The sequence below is a fragment of the Eschrichtius robustus genome, chromosome 11 (assembly GCF_028021215.1).
Source record: "Eschrichtius robustus isolate mEscRob2 chromosome 11, mEscRob2.pri, whole genome shotgun sequence".
Taxonomy (NCBI): Eukaryota; Metazoa; Chordata; class Mammalia; order Artiodactyla; family Eschrichtiidae; genus Eschrichtius; species Eschrichtius robustus.
In genome coordinates, this window is record NC_090834.1 from 45,321,325 (window position 1) to 45,345,394 (window position 24,070).

Here is a 24,070-nt window from a genome sequence, read left to right on the forward strand (position 1 = left end):
TTTTAAAAGGCGGCCAACTTAATTGACACAATTGTATGATTTAGATGAATACTAAGTGTACTAATGATAGTATAATATTAAATATTCAATGTGGTTATCTAAAGTCATTTAAGAGATACTTGTAAATCAGTAAGCTTCAGTAATGAGAAAAATCCGCCCTTTTGGAAACCTTGTTGACGAGAGAAAAACTCCCAATTCTGTTGCTCTTCAGTATTTAATAGTACATGGAAAGCATAGAAAATTTTAAAATTTAATTCGGTTGTATAGCAAATTGCTATCACTTTCTGACGTCAATCACAAAGCAAATCTTACAACTCCAAGAGATTTCAGCCTAGTCTTGTGGGTTTAAAGAACAGGTCTCAAGAGTGACCACTCCCTCATTCTTCCTTTCTCAACAAGACCATTTTCAAGTAGATTCTTTTCTGTCCCTGCCTCTCTGTGCTTTATCCTTCACTCATTTCTGTGGTCTGGTAGAGGGTTTGCATTGTTTACAAACTTGAAGCAGAGCTGAGAAATGTTACTCTAACTATGGAATGAGTCTAAGTATAATAACTACAAATTTTACAATTAAAAAGCCCAATCTTTTAGCATTCCAGCAGAGAGTTTTGCCTTAATTTCTCTTTCTCTCTCACTTAAAAGAAAGAAAAATTAACATCATTTTAGTCAAGGAACAGGGCAGTTTGAACTAGGAAAATTTAAGACAGTTGGATGTACTCAAGTGAAGGGTCAGTCTATTAGGATAATCTCTGTGAATAAAATTCAGGATATACAAATATTAATTTCATTGGAAGTTTGGCACCAAACTAAACACTAGTATAAGTCAAATTTTTGTCTTTAGTGTTTAAAAGACCTAAACTTGCTTTCCTTCAGATTTAAATGAAAAAACAAAACCAAACAAAACAAACCTCTGTAATAGAACCTCATTAGTTTGACACCTAACTAAGCAGCTTTTCTTAGGTCACCAGTATCTACTGTAGAATTTCAGTTAATGAAAGCAAATCGGCCTTACAACAAAGACTTTGAAACCTGGGTGAGTTGTGAATTTACAAAATTTTTTTCTTTGGTGTGACAAAATGCGTTCTCTTCTGGTATAACTTCTGGTCCACGGTCACTAATATCTATCAAAAGGTCTCTAGAGACCAATTTTTATATCTCCAGTAGATTTCAATTCCTTAAAATAGCTAGCTAATGAGGTTTGATTATATCAAATGTTTTATATAATTTCAATGTAAAAAATTTTAACATTATTATTAAAGTCTCCTTTAAATCTGTGAGATGGATGACAAAAAAACTAAGAGTCAGAGGGGTGGATGATGTAAGCGTGTTCCAGGTGACAAAATTAACCCTACGGATTCTTGATTCTCAGGATGAACTTTTTTATAGAAAGGGATGAATGCCATAAGTTTGTAACCTTGAAAGAAATGGTTACTCAGATGTAGCCAGACCCATGTCAAATGAGTTTAGATCACCTGCTAATTGGGCAAGGAAGGAAGCTATTACGCTTATACATATATTCAAATCTAAAAACCTAGATGGGTGGGTTCAGGCCCTAGTCACCTGTATCCAATAACCATAATCAAAGATTACTTCGGTATCTGGCTATATTCAATGTGAAGTAGAAATACGCCAATCTCACACCAAAATATAAGCATAGACAGAACTACGCTTTTAGCTTTGCTTCTTATTAAATAAGACATTTTGAAAAAAATCAAATTTGAGACACAGTAACTCTTATTTTGGCAAGACAGCAAGCACAATGTAAAAAGCATAAGATGAATGTCCAAATGTAAAAGGTATTAAATAAAAACAAAAAAACAAACAAGCAAACAAAAAAACGTAATTTCAGGAGAAAAAAACCACACTTCCAGGCCTCATTCTTTGGTGCATTCCCTATTGTCAAGATTTTGGGCCCATCTTGCAAACTCTGAAACTTGATTTCCAGAATATGTGAAGTAGCTCTATCTCATAGGGACTGATACATTACATAAGCTCCCAGAGACTGGTTTACAAAGCAAGAATGGAATTGCATTAGTTTATAATACATTTCTCTGGTCTTCAGGTTAAGGTTCTGTAGTCTCCCTCTCCCTCATATATTTGCCATCAAATTTAGATATAGTCTCAAACTCAGACAATATCTATGGACAGTGCTTTTTCACTTTAATTCTGTTGCCTTTAGTTGCCATGGATGGTTGACTCTTCTTGGTAAGCCTTCTGATAGGTTCAGGGAACACACAGTATTCACCTTTTAGTAATTTGTCTTGTTGCAGTTCTGGGGGTGGTACATTAAGTGGACCATCTCTGGAATCAGATTTCCTGGGTTTTAAAATCACCTCTACAACATACTAGCTATGTGATTTGGGGCAAATTAAAGTTTCCAAGCTTTAGTTTTCTAATCTTTAAATTTGGAATTATAATGATCCCAAGCTATGACACACCTCTTTCTTCGTGAGTCCTCAAACACAGTAGCAGTCTCCTAACTAACTCTCATTCATTCATTCATTCATTCATTCATTTATTCCATCACAAAATCCATTACTTAGGTTATTTAAATTACTGTGATATGTACAATTGAAGATACAAATGTGACCAAAATATGTTTTCATGCTCTATGGAGATTACAGTCCAATAGCGGTGGCTCTACAAGTATCTGTATTAAAATTATAAAGTAATAAATGCCTTGAAGAGAGATAGAGATAAAGGGCAGAGTATGAAGGGAACAATTTTAGCTGGGAGATTTAGAAATAGAACACTTTGCTGGTGATATTTGTTCTGGGTCTTTTCATTCAAGTAAATGTGTCACTTTTGGTGGAGTCAATAAGTAGATAAATAAGGTGATAGCATAAATACTCTATAAGTTCTTCTGTCTCACTGAACTGATTCAATATGTCAGAAAGTTTGAGAACTCAAAGATGTTGTTACTTATCATGGGGTCAAAACCATTATATTAGTGTAAATATTTAAATAAATGGGTTTTGATATTCTCTTACATGAGCATATAATGGTTATAGAAAAAATAAGCAAATAAAAAATAAACAACACTAATAATTACACCAGTGTTAAACCTCTTAATGAACATATCAGCTAGTTTTTACATGCATCCATTTGTAGATTTTTTAAAATTGGATCATATCAGATTTAAATTTTGTCATCGTAGTATTATTCTGTGAATATTTTGCCATATCAGTAATGCTAGAAAAGCTTTGAAATGATTGCATAGCTAATGTGTTTCATCATTTCATTGTAGTACTGTGCCATTGTTTATTTATCCAAAGTTTTCTCATGGTCATTTATTTTGTCTCAAAGTTTTTTAATATCTTAAATTATTTGACAGTAAGCATTCCAAGTTAGTGAAATCTTTCTGCATAATCTTAATTATATCCTTACATAAAAATTTAGAAGTACAATAGCTATGTTAAAAAACAAAGGCATTGTCACAATTTTCCTCAATTGTTGTTTAGTTGGTAGCCAAAATACTATCTTAACATACAAGCTTACCAGCATTATGAAATACTACCACTTTTCCAGTATAAAAAATGGATTTTATAATTGAAAATATCAGTCATTTTGATTAGGAGAAATTCATGTCTCATCTGTAAACCAGAGATGACAATAACTTTCATAGTATTTTGCCAAGATTAACAAAAGATATTACAAGTAAATATGTGAGCGTTAATCTGAGTTTTAAAAAAAGACAGTAAAAATAGAAAAGATGGAGAAAAGGACACAACTACAGATAAAAGAGAGGGTTAAAAATCTATAAGAGAATAGCCTTACAACTCTAAGACGTTTTATTTCAAAACTTAGAAGTGAATAATTTCCAAACAGAGTATAAATTACAAAAATCGACACAAGAGAATTAGAAATCTACAATAGAATCATTATAATAGAAGAGACTGCAAAGTGATTATAAATCTATTGTAAAAAGCCAATAGGATCAGAAGGGTTTACTAAAAAGTTAGCATTCTCCTTTAAATAGCAGATGGTATTCATATTTTAAAAACTTTTCAGGCCATAGAAACAAACGGAAAATTTCCAAGATCAGAATATCTGGGTTCAGTACCAGGGTTTAGTAGCAGAAACATGATTCAATATCAGGAAACCTCTCAACCTTATTCATTATAATAACCAATGAAAGGAGAAAATAATTTGGTCATATGAATCAATGCTGAAAAAGAATTTATAGAAATAGGATATAAATTTCCTGCAGCTGTTTAAAATCAGAGAATTAACTTTTATGTGGAAGAATCATTGTTGAAAATAGTAAAGAAAAATTTGAAGAACAATCGTGTTGCTTTAATCAAATCAATAGAAATAGGAGAGGGAATTCGGAAATAGATCACAGGACATATTTCCCATTACAATTTTAATTTTTATTTTCCTTTTGAGTTGTGTATTTTCTGTTGGATTGTTGAGATTTTGATTTGCTCTCTGTGAATTGCCTCCTCAAAATTGAGTCTTAATTATCTTCTTGTTGATTTTCAAGAGTTTTTATATTATAATTCTAACTGCTTTTCAATAAACTTTATTTCAAATATTTAAAAAATCTCATAAACTTATAATAAAACAATGCATTATATTATCCGCACTGAAAAAAAATTTTAAAAAGAAAAAAAATTTAAAACCTACTACTAGCAGGTTCAATATCTGCTACTAGCAGGATGTGGGCAAAAGTTACTCATATTTTTTTTGAGAAATGTGAATTACTTCAATTTATTAGAAAGTAAACTGGGAACATCTGATAAAATTATAAATAAATATATCTTTTAACTATAAATTCTCATTGGAATCAATCGCATAGAATAAATATTGGTAAGGATATAAACAAGTATGTACATCACCAAATGTCAAGGAAAACAAATTCTAAACAAAACAATGCTGAAGGCATAATGAGTGCCTCTCAAGTGGTTAATTTCTGACTAAATTATGGAACACTGTAAAGATTTTCTAAACACACAATGGTTTCTGAACACACAATCTTTAGAAACAATGAATTAGAAATTTCCCAAGTTCACTTTCAGGAATTTACATGAGGTATTCTTAATACTTTGAAAAAAGCAGAATGGAGTGTGCTTAAATTATTTTATATTCATAAAACACAAACAATGATAGGTATACTTATGGATATAAATGTGTATTTTTCTAATAAGTGTGTAAATTTTGTATGACAGTATAATCTCAGAGGAAAATATGAAAGTATAAATTATGTTTTCATGGTTTTGGAGAAGTGGGAGAAATGAAAGAGGGAAGAAACACAATAAAGAAACAGAAAATTAACAGTGATACTAAAACATATATGTAATGCCTATATGTATGTGTTTATGTAAACATCTATTTATGCATGTATGTCTAAAAAATTATAAAGAACCAGGGGTAAAAACTTTTCTTGAAGCTTCCAATCTCCTCTCAAAAGCAAACAAAACAACAACAACAAAAACTGAACTCTTTATAGTCTTTCAAGGAATACTAAACCTCTTTATATTACTTCTTTTGCTCTATTCTACTTGCTTACCCGTACTAAATTTTCAATAAATTAAGATAAATGGTATGAACTGCTAGCAAAATCCAGACCATATTCTATTTTCTTTTTTAAAGACCCAGAGGCAAAGACTGGTTTTTGTATTTTTAAATGGCTATATTCTCTTGGTTGTATATCTACCTATACATATTTTTAAATTTTATTATTGGTCCACATAGCATAAAATATTTACTATCCATCTCTTTCAGAAAAATTAGAGAAAGTTTCCCAGCCTGATACAAAGGTCAAAGACTAAGGCAAGGTGTTTCCAGTGGGTGAGGTACATGGTCAATTGGTGGGTGAGAGTTTATCACAAGTTGTGGCAATCCAAACATATGCCATAAATTGATGTAAAAAAAATTGACCTATGAAAGACAGAACTTTAATTGGCCAATAACCATGAAAGTAATTTAACCCTGTCTTAGAAATGATTCCCTATCTTCATTAAAATTTTTGAATTAATGCAAGTTTGGGGCAATTTCAACCATAACTTCAAGAAACGCTTTCCTTGCTCTTTTAACCATTCCAGAGCATACAAAAATGGAAAAGTTACTACAATACTAATATCATCTTGACACCAAAAGCTGATAAAAATTACATTCAAAAAACTAATATTGGAGACCACTGTAAGTGTAGATAATTAAAATCTCAAATCAACTCCCTCTCATGGAATATTTACAAGTATCTCAACTCTAAGCAGGATTTATTCCACAAATGTAAAGATGGTTCAAATGAGGAAATACATCCTTATAACTCATTGCATTAATAATCAAAGTAGAAAAATGACAACTCTCAATGATGCCTAAAAGACATTTGGTATTTAAAATCCATTCAGAATTAAAAGATCTTTGTTAATTAGAAATAAAAGGATGCTGTGGCAACATGGTAAAGAACACCTACCCAAACCTAAAACATTATTTAAAGACGAAACATTAGAGATGTTCTTATTAAGCTCAGAAGCTAGTGACAGACGCTTGCTGTTACTAACTCCTGACAGAATAGCACCAAGTCATCTCAATGTCACTTGGTCTTAGCAGATGTTATGGTTACCTTTTATTACGTATGCCAGCTCATCTAGTTTGTAATAATTCCTCTGAGAATTATTTCCCTTCCCTCCCATATCTATAGGACATAGAAGTGGGTCCTTGTGATGGACATACACTAAGGTAACCTTTAATGTGTAAGACCATTTTTAAATTTTTTAAGTGATGGTAGAACAAGTACCTTGCTTCTAACTAATAGAACATGATAAAGAGTGATGGCAAAACCTTCCCTTGGTTAGGTTTTGTTAAATGGCAAAAGTAATGAGGTGCCACTTTCTGTTTATCTTTTCTTATAGACTGTATCTCAGTGAGAGAGACAGGTTCTCCGTCTTGAAGAAGCAAGCATCCACATTATGAACTTTCTATGAAGAGTGCCACATAGCAGGGAACTGCAAGTGGCCTCTAGGACCAGAGGGAAGCTTCAGTCAATTGCCAGTAAGAACCTGGACCTCAGTCATACAGTCATTCAAGGAAACAAATAGTGAGTTTGGAAGTAGATATTTCCTAGTTGTGTCTTCAACTGGGATTAACAGACACACACTATTACATATAAAATAGATAACCAACAAGGACCTACTGTATAGCACAAGGAACTGTACTCAATATTTTGTAATAACCTATAAGGGAGAAGAATATAAATAAGAATATATATATAACTGAATCACTTTGCTGTACACCTGAAACTAGCACAAAATTGCAAATCAACTATACTTCAATAAAAACAGAAAGAGAGAGAGAGAAAAGAATGCAGCCCAGACAACACCTTGATTACAGACTTGTGAGGACCCAGTTAAGCTGTGCTTGGAATCCCTAACCACAGAAACTGTTAGATAATAAGTATGTATTATTTTAAATCTCTAACTTTGTAGTGATTTGTTACACAGTACAGAAAACAAATACAGTCTCTAACAGTTATGCTTGTATTATGTAGTAAGATACTAAGATACTAGGTATAAACAGAGTCAGGGTCCTTTTCCAGAAAATTTCGAATTGGAACTAAAATTTTTTCAGTCTCATTCTGGGCTTGTGTCTTGAGCAGAGGAGATTTATCAGGAGCTGTGAAGAAGTAATCACTTAAACTGTGGTCTGAGGAGCAGAAAAGCTAGTATACAGAGACACAATAGAGTATCAGAGAGAAAGAAGAGAAATGAGAAGTAGAAAAAGAATTCTTCCAGATTTTCACTTAGCATTCCATTTCCTGTGTTCAATCCATTTAATGTAGGCTAGCTGCATTTTTTTTTATTCCTTGACTTAGCTGCTATGACATATCCCTGTAATATTTTTTTCTTTTTTAAATAAAGTTGTCTCAAGTTAGCATCTGCTATATGCAATCAAAGAATCCAAACTGTTCAAGAATCACACAAAGAAAGGAAATTTAAACTACTCTTGGTAACCAGTGGTACTATTTGGCAATAATATTTCCTGAAATATCTTTTGTTTTTAGCTCTATTGGTTGAATTTATGTCCAGTTTACTTTGCAAAATTAGCCTTCTCTTTTCCAGGCTAAATAATTAAAATTCACAATTCCAATTTTAATGAGCTAAAAATTTTAATTGTCCAAAGGAGGAAAATACATTTTATGGCTTTAAAACAATCTATCTACTCCAGTATAACTTCTACTTGGCATGAAGTTAAAACAAAATTTGATAATGGAGGGAAAACAACAAATACTGTGTGAAGATAATGTTGTCTGCCTCCTCCTATAATCTTACTTTTAAATTTTACTAAAATGAATTGGCAAAACATAGTACCACATGGATTAGCTGTTTAGTGAAGTCTTAAAATCAGTCAATAATAAGATAGAAAATGATTTTCAGATTATGGAATGATATTAGCAAGGTCAACTTCAGAGAGAAAAAAATGACACTGATTTCACCCATGATTTTAAATGGGAAGGTAATATAAGCAGCCACCATGAATCAAAAACAGCACTAAACTGCTGCTGAAAGTTTAAGAATGTGAAGCGAAAACACATAACACAAAGAAATGAATGCTGACTGAACTAGGAAAATTGTATATGGTAGTATTTTTGAAATAAGAGGTTTCTGCTAATTGATCCAGAGGACATAATGCAGAGGAAATCTAAGAGAAACACTATCACCAACCTTTCAAAAAAAATTGTTCCACAGTGACCACAGGTCCTAGGTTGGTGATTCAGAAGCATGCTGGTAAATACATAGAAAGTGGCTCTTGGGGGAAGGGGAGAAAGGCCTAATCTGTAGCCTTTGCCGATTTCCATGGTGTAAATAATCCCACCAAAACCAATTTCAGGCTAACAATGTGAAGTCAGTGAACGTGGAGTTGGGAAGTGATAAGCACAGTCAGTTCCAGCTGGCTCCATCATAGGTCATTCCTCTGTAAGGAGGCCATCTGGTTCCCAGTATTATGCCCAGTGGGGGGTCTGCTAACAAAACCAGTCAGATTTTGTGTTAGAAAGCCTATGATTCTCTGACTCTTCACAGAGAGGGAAGGTGGAGGCTGCTCTTGAGACTATTTCTGTCCAATGTATCTGTATGGGAGAAACATTGTGTAATTCTGTGCCACTGTATATCAGGCTACAGTGAATGAGTATGAAAGAATATGAAATAATTTCTAAAGTTAATCACACACACACACACACACACACACACACATACACACACACACAATTCAAAAGTCCTTAATATTTTGTGTGCATAAAGAATCTTATTCTGCAGGTCTGGAGTGAGCCATATGAACCTGCACTTTAATCAGCTCTTCTGGTAACACTGTTCCATAGGGAACACACTTGAGAATCACTGGATTTCTTCGTGAAATTCTCCACTGTTACCGAGCACCACTTTTTGCCAGATACTGTGCTAGACTCCTGGAATCTGGAGATGAATAAGGAAGCAAGGTATGTTGCAGAAAGCAACTCCATCTTTATGCTCCCCTGCGTTTTATTCTGAGCCCCACCATTTGGGAGTCTTGTGATCTTGGGCAGTGCATATGTGCTCTATGAGCTTCTGTTTCCGAATGTGTAAAATATTAATTGTCCCTTTAGGCAAATGAGATAAGTATGGAAAGTGCTTAGAGCAGTGTCCTGCACATTGAAGGAAACTAATGTCAATTTGCTTCTACACAAGTAACTCTCAAACTATTTAAGGATGTAGTCAAGTAAATCAACTGTTAAAGTTTCGACTGCAGATATGAATGGGCTGTTGATGGATATAACACAGAAAATGTCTACCTGGCTCAGTCAAGGTAGGTCAATTGAGGTTTCAATGACAAGGGTTTGTTTAAGTATTTTAACACAATTCAGGGGAATAAAGTTGGAGGCAGAAAAAAAGTAATGAAATCAAATGTAGGCATTTGTGAGGAAGGGTAAAGTGTCCAGGAAACAGTGTGTGTGTGTGTGTGTGTGTGTGTGTGTGTGTGTGTTTTGTTTGTTTGTTTTTGCCTAGAGCATTGCAGTTCATTTGGTAGTGTTTTGGAGGTGAAATTGAGAAATATATACTTTTCAGAACTTGAAGGTGTACCTAATAAAAAAGTATTTGATTTCATCTTCAAAATACAAGTGAACTACTAAAAGAATTTAAGCAGGAAAGTGTCATTTAAAGACTTGTGTAAGCTCCCTCCAGCTTCAAAGGGAGTCAAGCGTAGGGCACAATAATGTCAGTTCCTACGTTGCCATAACAGCCCAGGAAAACAAGTGTTAGGTGTCGACTAGGTAGTGTAAGGGTATTTAGGGTATGCTGGATGGTAGGTAATACACCAGTGTGCTGGACCCAACTCCCACTGGCTCATGAGAACCTATTGTTAAATTTTCAAGAATTGTTCAAAATGGTGTTAAGCATGACTTTTAAAAAAACCAAATTATAAAATTATATAAAAGTATACTATATTAAAAACAAAGGTAAAAAATACTGGAAATTCATCATTTCCTTCCTATTTTATTACATTTTATTACTTTTTATGTTCTCTAGTTTACTTACATCTACTGTATCCATACTGCAGAAATGCTATGTAATTTTATGCCACTGTTCACATCTTTCTAATGTTGCATTCAACAATATCACATTGTTAGTTTAGAACCAGGCATGGTGGGAGTATTTACACCACAGAAATCTGAAAGTGCTATGAAAATAACTACGAAGTTATTTTCTAGACTGAAGAAAGTGGTGAGAAAAGAGAACAATTCAGGTTAAACATAACAGTATGTCATATCTGTAACATTACATTTTAAATAGTGCAAAAAATTAAGTAAATATTCTACCAGTATTCAAAAACTATTATCTAATTCAGCAAAGCCATCACTTGCAGTATTTACTGAGTTTAGTTACCACATCCATCTTAGTTGCTTCACTTTCATCTTAATCATTAATACAAATAAAAATATGAAGCAACATCTCTGTAGGAACAACATTTGGTCATCCATTTTCTTCAGTTGCAACCATAGATTGGTTCTGTACACAAAACTTGAGCAAAAATCACCTAAATCATCTGTGAGACCCGACTGGCTATATGGAATTTAAATAGAGTATTGTATATTTTATGATTATTTATAAATTGTGTATGACACATCATCTATATCAGTAACATTTGTAATAAACTTCTCTACATACATATATGCACAGTTTTTTCACTGGTAAAATATCTAAGAGCACACCCTTGGGATAGAAAAATGATTGCTGATGGGATTACATGACTGGTTAGAAGACATGAAGAAAGGAGAGGGTGATAACCCCAGTTTTATGATTGGGGGACCAGAGAAGATGGTGGTATCATTCACTGACATCACAAGCATGTTGGGAGGGCCAGATACCCATGAACTAATTGTAAGATAAATAGTCTGAGATTCCCCAAATTAAAACCTTACCAGCGAAGAAATATTACTTAAGGGATTGGTTCAAGATGGCAGAGTAGAAGGACGTGTGCTCACCTCCTCTTGCGAGAGCACCAAAATCACAACTAAGTACTGAACAGCCAATGACAGGAAGACACTGGAATCCACCAAGGAGGATATACCCTACATCCAAAGACAAAGGAGAAGCTGCAATGAGATGGTAGGAGGGGCGCAATCACGATAAAATCAAATCCCATTCCTGCTGGGTAGGCGACCCCCAAACTGGATAATGATTAAACTACAGATGCTCTCCCACTGGAGTGAAGTTTCCGAGCCCCAAGTCAGGCTTCCCAGACTGGTGGTCTGGCAACAGGACTAGAAATCCTCAGAGAATCTGGCTTTGAAGGCCAGGGGGATTTGACTGCAAGATTTCCACAGGACTGGGGGAAACAGAGACTCCACTCCTGGAGGGCACACACAGAGTCTTGTGTGCACCAGGACCCAGGGGAAAGGAGCAGTGACCCCATAGGAGACTGAACCAAACACACCTGCTAACATTGGAGCATCTCCTGCAGAGGTGGGGGATGGCTGTGGCTCACCACGAGGACAGGGGCACTGGCAGCAGCAGTTCTGGGAACTGCCCATTGGTATGAGCCCTCCTGGAGACCACCATTGGCCCCATCTTACAGCCTGTAGGCTTCAGTGCTGGGTTCCCTCAGGCCAAACAACTAACAGGGAGGGAATACAGCCCCACCCATCCGCAGACAGGCAGATTAAAGTTTTACTGAGCATGTCTCTGCCCACCAGAGCAAGACCCATTTCTACCCACGACCAGTGCCCCCAGTCAGGAAGTTTGCACAAGCTACTTACATAGCCTCATCCACCAGAGGGCAAACAGCAGAAGCAAGAAGAACTACAATCCTGCAGCCTGAAGAACGAAAACCACAATCACAGAAAGTTAGACAAAATGAAAAGGCAAAGCATTATGTTGCAGATGAAGGAACAAGATAAAACCCCAGAAAAACAGCAAAATGAAATAGAGATAGGCAACCTTCCAGAAAAAGAATTCAGAATAATGATAGTGAAGATGATCCAGGACCTCAGAAAAAGAATGGAGGCAAACAGTGAGAAGATGTAAGAAATATTTTAAAAAGACCTGGAAGGGTTAAAGAACAAACAAACAGAAATGAACAATACAATAACTGAAATGAAAAATACACTACAAGGAATAAAGAGCAGAATGACTGAGGCAGAAGAACAGATAAGTGACCTGGAAGACAGAATGGTGGAAATCACTGCCACAGAACAGAATAAAGGAAAAAAGAATGAAAAGAAATGAAGACAGCCTAAGAGACATCTGAGACAACATTAAATGCACAAAGATTCACATTATAGGTGTCCCAGAAGGAGAAGAGAGAGAGAAAGGACCTGAGAAAATATTTGAAGAGATAATAGCTGAAAACTTCCCTAACATGGGAAAGGAAACAGTCAATCAAGTGCAGGAAGCACAGAGAGTCCCAGGCAGGATAACCCTAAGGAGGAACACACTAAAACAAATAGTAATCAAACTGAGAAAAAATTAAAGACGAAGAAAGAAAATTAAAAGCAACGAGGGAAAATTGACAAATAACATACAAGGGAACTCCCATCAGGTTATCAGCTGGTTTCTCAGCAGAAACTCTGCAAGCCATAAGAGAGTGGCATGATATATTTAAAGTGATGAAAGGGAAGAACCTACAACCAAGAATATTCTACCCAGCAAGGCTCTCATTCAGATTTGATGGAGAAATCAAAAGCTTTACAGACAAGCAAAAGCTAAGAGAATTTGGCACCACCAAACCAGCTTTACAACAAATGCTAAAGGAACTTCTTTAGGTGGGAAAGAGACCAGCAACTTAAAACAACCTTATACATATATAGACTGCTATATCAAACCCTCATGGGAACAGCAAACCCCAAAACTACAATAGATACACACAAACAAAAGAAAAAGCAACCCAAACACAACACTAAAGATGGTCACAAAACCACGAGAGAAGAGAACAAAAGAGGAAGGGAAGAAAAAATACCTACAAAAACAAACCCCAAACGATTAAGAAAATGGCAATAGAAATACACATATTGATTACTACCTTAAATGTAAATGGATTAAATGCACCAATCAAAAGACATAGACTCACTGAGTGGATACAAAAACAAGACCCGTATATATGCTGTCATAAGAGACCCACCTCAGACCTAGGGACACATACAGACTGAAAGTGAGAGGTTGGAAGAAGGAATTCCATGCAAATGGAAATCAAAAGAAAGCTGGAGTAGCAATACTCATATCAGACAAAATAGACTTTAAAATAAAGACTGTTATAAGAGACAAAGAAGGACACTACATAATGATCAAGGGATCAATCCAAGAAGAAGATATAACAATTGTAAATATATATACACCCAACATAGGAGCACCTGAATATATAAGGCAAATACTAACAGCCATAAAGGAAGAAATCGACAGTAACACAGTAGTAGTGTGGGACTTTAACACCCCACTTTCATCAATGGACAGATCATCCAGACAGAAAATCAATAAGGAAACATAGGACTTAAATGACACCTTAGACCAGATAGGATGGGCTTAATTGATATTAATAGAGCATTCCATCCAAAAGCAGCAGAATATACATTCTTCTCAAGTGCACACGGAACATTCTCCAGGATTCACCGTATGCTGGGCCACAAGGTGAGCCTTGGTAAATTTAAGAAAATTGAAATCACATCAAACATCTTTTCTGATCACAATGTTATGAGATTAGAAATAAACTACAAGAAAAAAAAACTACAAAAAAACACAAATACATGGAGGCTAAACAATATGCTACTAAACAACCAGTGGATCACTGAAGAAATCAAAGAGGAAATCAAAAAATCCCTAGAGACAAATGAAAATGAAAGCACAACTATCCAAAACCTATGGGATGCAACAAAAACAGTTCTAAGAGGGAAGTTTATAGCAATACAATTTTATCTGAGGAAGCAAGAAAAATCTCAAGTAAACAACCTAAACTTACACCTGAAGCAACTAGAGAAAGAAGAACAAGCAAAACCTAAAGTTAGTAGAAGGAAAGAAATCATAAAGATCAGAGCAGAAATACATGAAATAAAGACAAAGAAAACAATAGCCAATATCAATGAAAATAAAAGTTGGCTCTTTGAAAAGATAAACAAAATTGATAAACATTTAGGCAGACTCATGAAGAAAAAAAGGGAGAGAACTCAAATCAATAAAATTAGAAATGAAAAAGGAGAAGTTACAACTGACACTGCAGAAATACAATGGATCATAAGGGACAACTACAAGCAACTGTATGCCAATACAATGGACAACCTGGAAGAAAAGGACAAATTCTTAGAAAGGTACAGTCTCCCAAGACTGAACCAGGAAGAAATAGAAAATATGAACCGACCAATCACCAGCACTGAAATTGAAACTGTGGTTTTAAAACTCCCAACAAACAAAAGTCCAGGACCTGTTGACTATACAGGTGATTTCTATCAAATATTTAGAGAAGAGATAATACTTATCCTTTGAAACTACTCCAAAAAATTGCAGAGGAAGAAAAACTCCCAAACTCTTTCTATGAGGTCACCATCACCCTGATACTAAAACGATACAAAGATATCAAAAAAAAAAAATTACAGGCCAATATCACTGATGAACATAGACACAAAAATCTTCATCAAAATACTAGCAATCTGAATCCAACAATACATTAAAAGGATGATACACCATGATCAAGTGGGATTTATCCCAGGGATGCAAGAATTTTTTCAATATCCACAAATCAATCAGTGTGATACATCACATCAAAAACTGAAGAATAAAAAGCATATGATCATCTCGATTCAGAAAAATGTTTTGACAAAAATCAGCACCTATTTATGATAAATACTTGCCAGAAAGTGGGCATTGAGGGAACATACCTCAGCATAATAAGGCCATATACGACAAACCTACAGCTAACATCATACTCAATAGTGAAAAGCTGAAAACATTTCCTCTAAGATCAGGAAGAAGACGAGGATGTCCACTCTCGCTGCTTTTATTCAGCATAGTTTTGGAAGTCTTAGCTATGGCAATCAGAGAAGAAAAAGAAATAAAAGGAATACAAATTGGAAAAGAAGTTAAACCGTCACTGTTTGCAGATGACATGATACTATACATAGAAGATCCTAAAGATGCTACCAGAAAATTACTAGAGCTCAACAATGAATTTGGTAAAGTTGCAGGTTACAAAATTAATACACAGAAATCTGTTGCATTTCTATACACTAACAAGGAAAGATCAGAAGGAGAAATTCAAGAAAAAATCCCATTTACCATTGCATCAAACAGAATAAAATACCTAGGAATAAACCTACCTAAGGAGACAAAAGACCTGCACTCCCAAAGCTGTAAGATGTTGATGAAAGAAATCGAAGAAGACACTAACAGATGGAAAGATATACCATGTTCGTAGATTGGAAGAATCAATATTGTCAAAATGACTATACTACTCAAGGCAATCTACAGATTCATTGCAATCCCTATCAACTTACCAATGGCATTCTTCACAGGACTAGAACAAAAAATCTTTAAATTTGTATGGAGACAAAAAAGACCCAAATAGCCAAAGCAATCTTGAGAAAGGAAAATGGAGCTGGAGAAATCAGGGTCTCTGACTTCAGACTATGCTACAAAGCTCTAGTCATCAAAACAGTATGGTAATGGCACAAAAGTAGAAATATAGATCAATGGAACAAGATAGAAAGCCCAGAAATAAACCCACGCACCTATGGTCAATTAAACTATGACAAAGGAGGCAAGACTATACAATGGTGGAAAGACAGTCTCTTCAACAAATGGTACTGAGAAAACTGGATGGCTACATGTAAAAGAATGAAAGTAGAACACTCCCTAACACCATACACAAAAGTAAGCTCAAAATGGATTAAAGACCTAAATGTGAGACCAGACACTATAAAACTCCTAGAGGAAAACATAGGCAGAACACTCTCTGACATAAATCGCAGCAATATCTTTTTTGATCTATCTCAAAGAGTAATGGAAATGAAAACAAAAATAAACAAATGAGACCTAATTAAACTCAAACCTTTGCACAGCAAAGGAAACCGTAAACCAAAGGGAACCATAAACAAAACAAAAAGACAACCCACAGATTGGGAGAAAATATTTGCAAATGATGTGACTGACAAGGGATTAGTCTCCAAAATTTACAAAGAGCTCATGAAGCTTAATATCATCAAAATAAACAACCCGCTGAAAAAATGGGCAGAAGACCTAAATAGACATTTCTCCAAAGAAGACATACAGATGGCCAAGAGCCACATGAAAAGATGTTCAACATAGCTAATTATTAGAGAAATGCAAATCAAAACTACAACAAGATATCACCTCACACCAGTCAAAATGGCTATCAGTTAAGAATCCACAAACAATCAGTGCTGGTGAGGATGTGGAGAGAAAGGAACTCTCCTACACTGTTGGTGGGAATGTAAATTTTTACAGCCACTGTGGAGAACAGTATGGAGTACCCTTAAAAAACTAAAAATAGAGCTACCATATGACCCTGCATTCCCACTCCTGGGCGTAGATCTGGAGAAAAACATGGTCCAAAAGGATATATGCATCCCAATGTTCATTGCAGCACTGTTTACAATAACCAGGACATGGAAGCAACCTCAATGTCCATCGACAGAGGAATGGATCAAGAAGATGTGGCACATATACACAATGGAATATTACTCAGCCTTTAAAAAGAATGAAATAATGCCATTTACAGCAACATGGATGGACCTAGAGATTGTCATACTGAGTGAAGTAAGTCAGACAGAGAAAGAGAAATATTGTATTATATCCCTTATATGCAGAATCTAAAAAGAAATGATACAAATGAACTTATTTACAAAACAGAAACAGACTCACAGACTTAGAGAATGCACTTATGGTTACCGGGGGAAAGCATGGGGGGAAGGGATACTTAGGGAGTTTGGGATCAACATGTACACACTACTATATTTAAAATGTATAACCAACAAGGACCTACTGTATAGCACAGGGAACTATGCTCAAAGTTATGTGGCAGCCTGAATGGGAGGGGAGTTTGGGGGAGAATGGATACATGTATAGGTATGGCTGAGTCCCTTTGCTGTGCACCTGAAACTGTCACAAATTGTTAATTGGCTATATTCCAATATAAAATAAAAAGTTGAAAAAAAGAAATATTATAAATAAATAAATAAATAAATGCTTGCCTGTAAAGCTCCACTGATTTCATCATGTACCAGTCTGAGTACTCCAGGACTTGATACCTCTTAATTCCTGATTCAGAACTCTTGGATCTGCACAGAGTCGGAAGCTCCTGCCAGAAGACCTTAGTGGGGAAAGGGGAAGAAATACTTGAGGGTATGGGACTCTATGACCCTTTAACCTCTTGTCTGGATAAATAGTATCTTGCTACATCCTCACTATTCTATGTTATAGATTTTGACACTCAGACAAAAGGAATGATTCTCTGTCACATGCATGAGTGAGCTTCTTAGACACTAATCTTTGTGGTCTTTAGAGGCAAATTGAATTAGATACACCAAGAATTTCATATTCTCAGAATTGTCCTTTTTCCTATATTCTATTGAATTATTTAGAATAAATAGATTTATTTCTAACAAACAGGGTCTTATTAATGCAAAACTAGAATAATAGTAAAGTTAAAGAGTGGAGAAAAAAATTAAAGAAAACGCTAAGTATTAGATTTTTTTTTTATAGGAAATGTGTTATTACTCTGTCCTACCTCTGGCTACATCTTGCTCAATCAAATTGCTCTTATCCTTGTTAATTGCATAGACTTATTGCCATATTCTTTTTACTTCTTTATTTCTAGATGTTTTCTCACCTGTTTTATTCTCCTTGTAAATAATATACTTTTTAATAAAACGTTTTTGGCTAAAATATTAGGGGGTCGATGAGATGTTTTTCCAAATGGCTTGTCTAAGACCTATGTCTGGCTTGGTGGAAACCCTGGATTTGTTAAATATCTTAGATTTGATAATTGTATTTTCCTTCATCTTGCCTAGAAACTTTCTATGTTGCTTTATGTTTATCCCCATTTAGGGGTGTGTGTGTGTGTGTGTGTGTGTGTGTGTGTGTGTGTGTGTGTATGTTTCTTATAAATAATCTTTAGTGACTTAATTTGATTTAATAACTTGGATACCCAATAAAATTGTGAAATATCTGTGGCAGAGATAGGCTTATAATAAGGTTAGGGAATTTACTTCATATGGAAGATTCTGGGAAAACAGGTGCATGGCAAGTAAAACAATATCCCTGGAGAATAAGATTCTAATGTACTCACTGGCTCAAATTCAAAGATTTATTTCTTTAGATCAAAGCACTTTGGCCTCTTAGAAGGCACTTCTGTTGCCAGTTGCTTATAATTGTTAGTTGCAAAGATTGTAGGGAAAAGTTCTTCCTTGAATGCAGTACAGTTCTTTCCCAGATAACAAATTTCCTAGGACTTTGTCTCCACGTCATTTCCATTTTACATTAAATGTTTAGTCTGTGTCACTTTATTTAGCCTTTTGGCTAAACTCCACAAGAGTTGGCACAGGAAATCACATTAATTGTCCATTTAATCTAATAGCCCTCGATGGCAGAGGCCTACTTTTGTTGTTTCAGGGGCAGGCAAAGCATAAGCCATAATGCATCTAGCCAATTGGAGATCACAAGATTAAATTTTCTGAGAAAGGAAAAGTGGATTCAGATCTTTGATCAGCCATTAAAAGAGAAAGATTCATTTTACTTGCATTTACATTCATGCATGTACATATCATAGCAACTTTGAGTGTCTGCATAAAACTTGAGTAGCATGAACATATAATTTTCTTGAGGAATTAAACCCATAAAAATAAACCCGTACTTCCATTTGTGATATATTTAAACAAATTATAATAGTCATACAAGACTAGTACCATTTATATTATGATCCTACCCTAACCATGCCTTATGCTAGTGAAGAACCTTGTGATTCAAAGCATGCTTCATGGTTCAGAAGCATTAGCATTACCTGGAAGCTTTTTAAAATTCAAAGCCCCAGGATGCACCTTAAATCTACAGAATCAGAATTGTTTCACTGAGACCTTTGGGTAGTTTGTATGCCCAGTAATGTATGAAAAGCACTGGTTCACAGGATACACCGAAAATAAAACTTAAAAATAGTAATCACTGGTTCCCTACTTTTTCAAAGAACTGAATATATGTGTAATTGACCAATTCCTCCATAACTAGAAGCACACACAAGTCCTTTTATTTCTAGGATCACCAAGTCTCTCCTTATCTAATCAGAATAAAAATATTCTCCCTGTATTCTTCTCAAAGTTCCTGGAAGAGTTAGATGAATATGCATCTGTCTCTTTAGATTTCTTTAATCTAGAACAGTTCCTCCATCTTTCCTTGACTTTCATCATCTTGATAAATTGGAAGATCAACTAGCCTGTGGAATGTCTTTCAATTTGTGTTTGTCTGATGTGTTCTCATAATTAAATACAGAGAAATATGAAAGAAGTGATGCTGTTCTTTATTGCATTATCTCAGGTGATGTGTGATTTTAATTCCTCCCATTACCGGTGATGTTGACTTTGATCATTTAATTAAGATAGTATCTGCTGAGATTCTCTAGTGTAAAATTACTCATTTTTTTTCTTTCCTTTGTAATTAATAAGTATTTTGTTGGAGATATTTTGAGGCTATGGAAATATCCTATTCCTTATCAACTTAAAATTCATTTATTTACATAAGTAGAGGCTCATTTTATTCTATAAATAATAATCCATTACTATTGTTATTTATTTCGGTGCCTGGATTTTCTCAAATTTACCCAGCGAGGGCCCTGGAGAAGGTGGCTTTTGTATTCTTTTAGCATGTCCCTTTCCTTTTTTTCTTTTTTTAAGTGAATTTACATTGGAGTATAGTTGCTTTACAATGCATGCCCCTTTCATTCTTTGAGCACTTCCTTACTTTTTAGAACAATGAAATATTCCAGGCTTATCTTGGACTTATCCTTCCCCAGTCCCAGAGTCAGCTATTTCCCCAGGAAGCCATGGTTTCTGTGGGTGGAGAATGATACTTGAAGCCAAGATCTGGGCTCTAGGTGTGCTTATTGGTACTGAGATAATTCTGCTCTAGAGAACATGTGCATATATACACAAAAATAAAACACCGGTATGGCCACCACTCCCACTCTCCCCCATGTGGACATACTCATCTTTCCTCTGAGGCTTTGACATCTCATACCAGAACATCACTGTATTTACCTCTACCTTGTGGAGTCCCTGTTTATCCCACACAGCTTCCTCTCCCATGCTGGGTCACCCTCTTGCACAAATGTCTCTTCCTCTGAATCACTGCTACTGCCATCCCCTTGCATGCATTGCTTTCTTTCTCTAACTGGGTTCTGATACCTCAAGCTAGACTACTGTAGGTCTTTAACTCTACCTTTCTATGTGGACCCCCATCATACTCACATCCAACCAATGCACCCTGGACCCAATATTTTACTAAGGGAAGAGAGGAAAAGTAAGGGTAGAGGGATGGTCAATTTTATGTGTCCACTTGGTGATTCTACAGTTCCCAGCTATTCAATCAAACACAAATCTATGAGTTTTATGAATACATTTGTTAAGTTCATAATCAGTTTACTTGAAATAAAGGAAATGATTCTAGATAGTATGGGTGGACCTTATTCAATCAGTTGAAAGACTGTAAGTGCAGAGCTGAGGCTTCCCTGAAAAGAATAAATTTTGCCTGTGGACAGCAGCTTCCATCCATGCTCCAGTGTACCAGCCTGCCCTTCTTGACAGCCAGCCTGCCCTATGTATCTGGACTTTCCTAACCATCCTCACAATCACATACATACACTCCTTGTAATAAACCTCTGAGAATATCTCTTAATGGTTCTGCTTCTCTGGTTTAACCCTGTCTGATACAGGAAGAAAAGCATAGAGGAAAAGGAAAACACATACTTATTTTTTTATGACAATTCACTGAGAAATGCTCAACTTTAATTTTCTCTTTATACAAGGGATGACAAATAGAGCAGAAAAAAATGTATGGCATGAGAATTTAAGTTAATCACAAGGAAGAATTTCTTTCCAGTGAAGATTAAAAATGAAAGCATGGCATGATTATCTGAGTCTTGAGCATCTAAGCAATGCCTGCTTAGAAAAAAATATGAACCATTTTCCTATGCCAACATATTCATTTACAACCCATCTCCAAGAACTCCCTTCCATAATGAATAAACTAACCTTCTCTTTGAGTTCCAAGTAGTAAGTTAGAACACAGTTTAAAAGAAAGGGGAAAATAATTTGAGATAAAATGTTAAAATAAATAGACATTTATGTGTGCAGCTGTAGTCAGTGTAATGTTCCATTCTGTGACTTTCCTATCGTTAGGCTCATACTAATTTCTCTGTCTGGAATGCTTGTTCCCTGCTCCTCAAAGAATTGTCTTCTTAATTTTTATAGCTCAGCATAAAGAGACTTTCTCTTTATCTTAAAGGCTTTCTCTAAGCAACACACACACTCTCTCTTGCTCTTCTCTTGTAAATACCTATCTCAACCCACATTTATTTTCTATTTCATCAAATTCCACAATTTCTTCTTCTTTTAAAAGTCTATTTTTTTAAACTGTTTTTCTCTTTCCCTCATTAGACGAGAGTTCATGTCTTTCCTGTTCACTTTCATAGTTCCAGCATTTAGAACAGAGAATAAGTGTCCTATAAGTCTTTGCTAAATGATTGAATGTCTCTGTGTCACTGCTGCTTACCAGCCCATGATCCCAACGTCAAATTTTTTAAATAAAACAGAACAGTTTGATGATCAGAGATTGTCTATCTGCTGTTTAGTTGCTATTCAGTTTCAAATCCCTAAATAGATGAATCCAAATAAAATTTACTCAGGTCCAATTTTACCATTTCACTTTGAGGTCCATCATTCAGCAAGAAAATAGTTGCTCTACTTTGACTTATCTGAGTAGGTACTGTGGTAATTCATCCATTTGTCAACAAGCATTTGGTTATGGTCACGTTTACTACTGACTAGACCGCAAAACAGGATCATAAATGGGTAAATCTGAGTTTAGCTGTTCCCGTAAGCTTGATTGTGGAAGAGCCAGCGAACTACTGCAAATATGTAATAAGTCAGACAAAAGGAGGGAAAAGTCCTATTCAACTGTCTTGGGTATATCATAAGAAGATGAAAGCTCACCACCTGTGTAATAGGGATACTGGGAGACCAAATATCAGTCCATCCTAAACTACTGACAAAACAAATTCTCTTTTGTAATATTGAACTGAGAGGCAAAGCAGAATTTCTTACTACTGCAGAATATATCATTGAAATATATATATTTCTACATGCTATGAAATCCATTAAGAAAAATTTTATATATATATGTCTAAAAAATCATACATATGTGTATATAATCTCCATTTAATGCTGTTGAAAGTTAGGAATATTATGGGATCATCCTACTTCACTCAATATAGGCAATATAGACTAAGTTGTTAGGATAATTTTCTGTCAGTTATAGTTATTCTTCAATAACATTTTCTTCATTTTTATGCCATAATAAAGAATAACTAAGAAGGTTTTTCTCTGATTTCTGATTACTAAACCTATTCACTGATTATTATTATTTTTTGCAAGTTTTTTAGTTGTATACATTGTAACTGGCTGTCACTATAAATATCTTTTGTCAAAGTTTTTGTAAAATAAAATAGCCTGACTGACTAGGTTGGTTAAATAGCCTTTTATTTTTTGCCTATGTATTACCAAAATTATTCTGCCCTTCAGCCAAGGACATAAAGATTGTATAAATCAACATTGATTGTTTTGGCATTGCATTGCTTTGCTGTTGAGGCCAAAGCATATTCACAGATGTCCTTAGATAGTGAGATATCATTTACAGATATCTGGGTAATGCACTATGGAGACAGTCAGTTGGATGTGTGAATGCTTTGCTTTCCATGGAGATGTTCTGAACTCTTGGTAAACAAGTTTTTTTTGTTTTTGTTTTTTAAATAATGTGATGAATTACTAGCGAAGCAGTAACAAAAAGCTGTGCTGTTTCGAGAGTAATGATTATGTTGAGATCATTTTCTTATTAAAAAAAAAATCAGTAAGTAGGCACACTCCCATTTTGGCTTTCATCTTAAAAGAAAAAAAAAAATTTAACATAACTTTTGTGACTCTCATTCAAAACATGTGTTCGAAAATGTCAATAAATGGTCAGCTTAATGTCTGGATATTTTTGTTACTAAATATTGTAAAATATCTTGATAATTGATTCGATTTTTCAGTTAATATTTAGTTTTATGTGCACATAGTTTACAAAACTGAAAAGGGGGAGTGCTTTTACAAATAACTTAGACTCCTGGTTTTCATTAATCACCATAATAATAAGTAGATTTTTAAACCATATGGGATTCCAAAAATGGTTTCTGCCATTCCAATCTTTTTCATTTTTGTATTCAACTCACATGAACAAACTATAGAAATGTCGAGAGTCTTCTCAAATCTACTTTAGGAAAGTAGACAAAAGGTTTTAATCTTTGTAGGGGATTTAAGTGGTCAAATATTCTCCCCCCAAAAGCATGCATT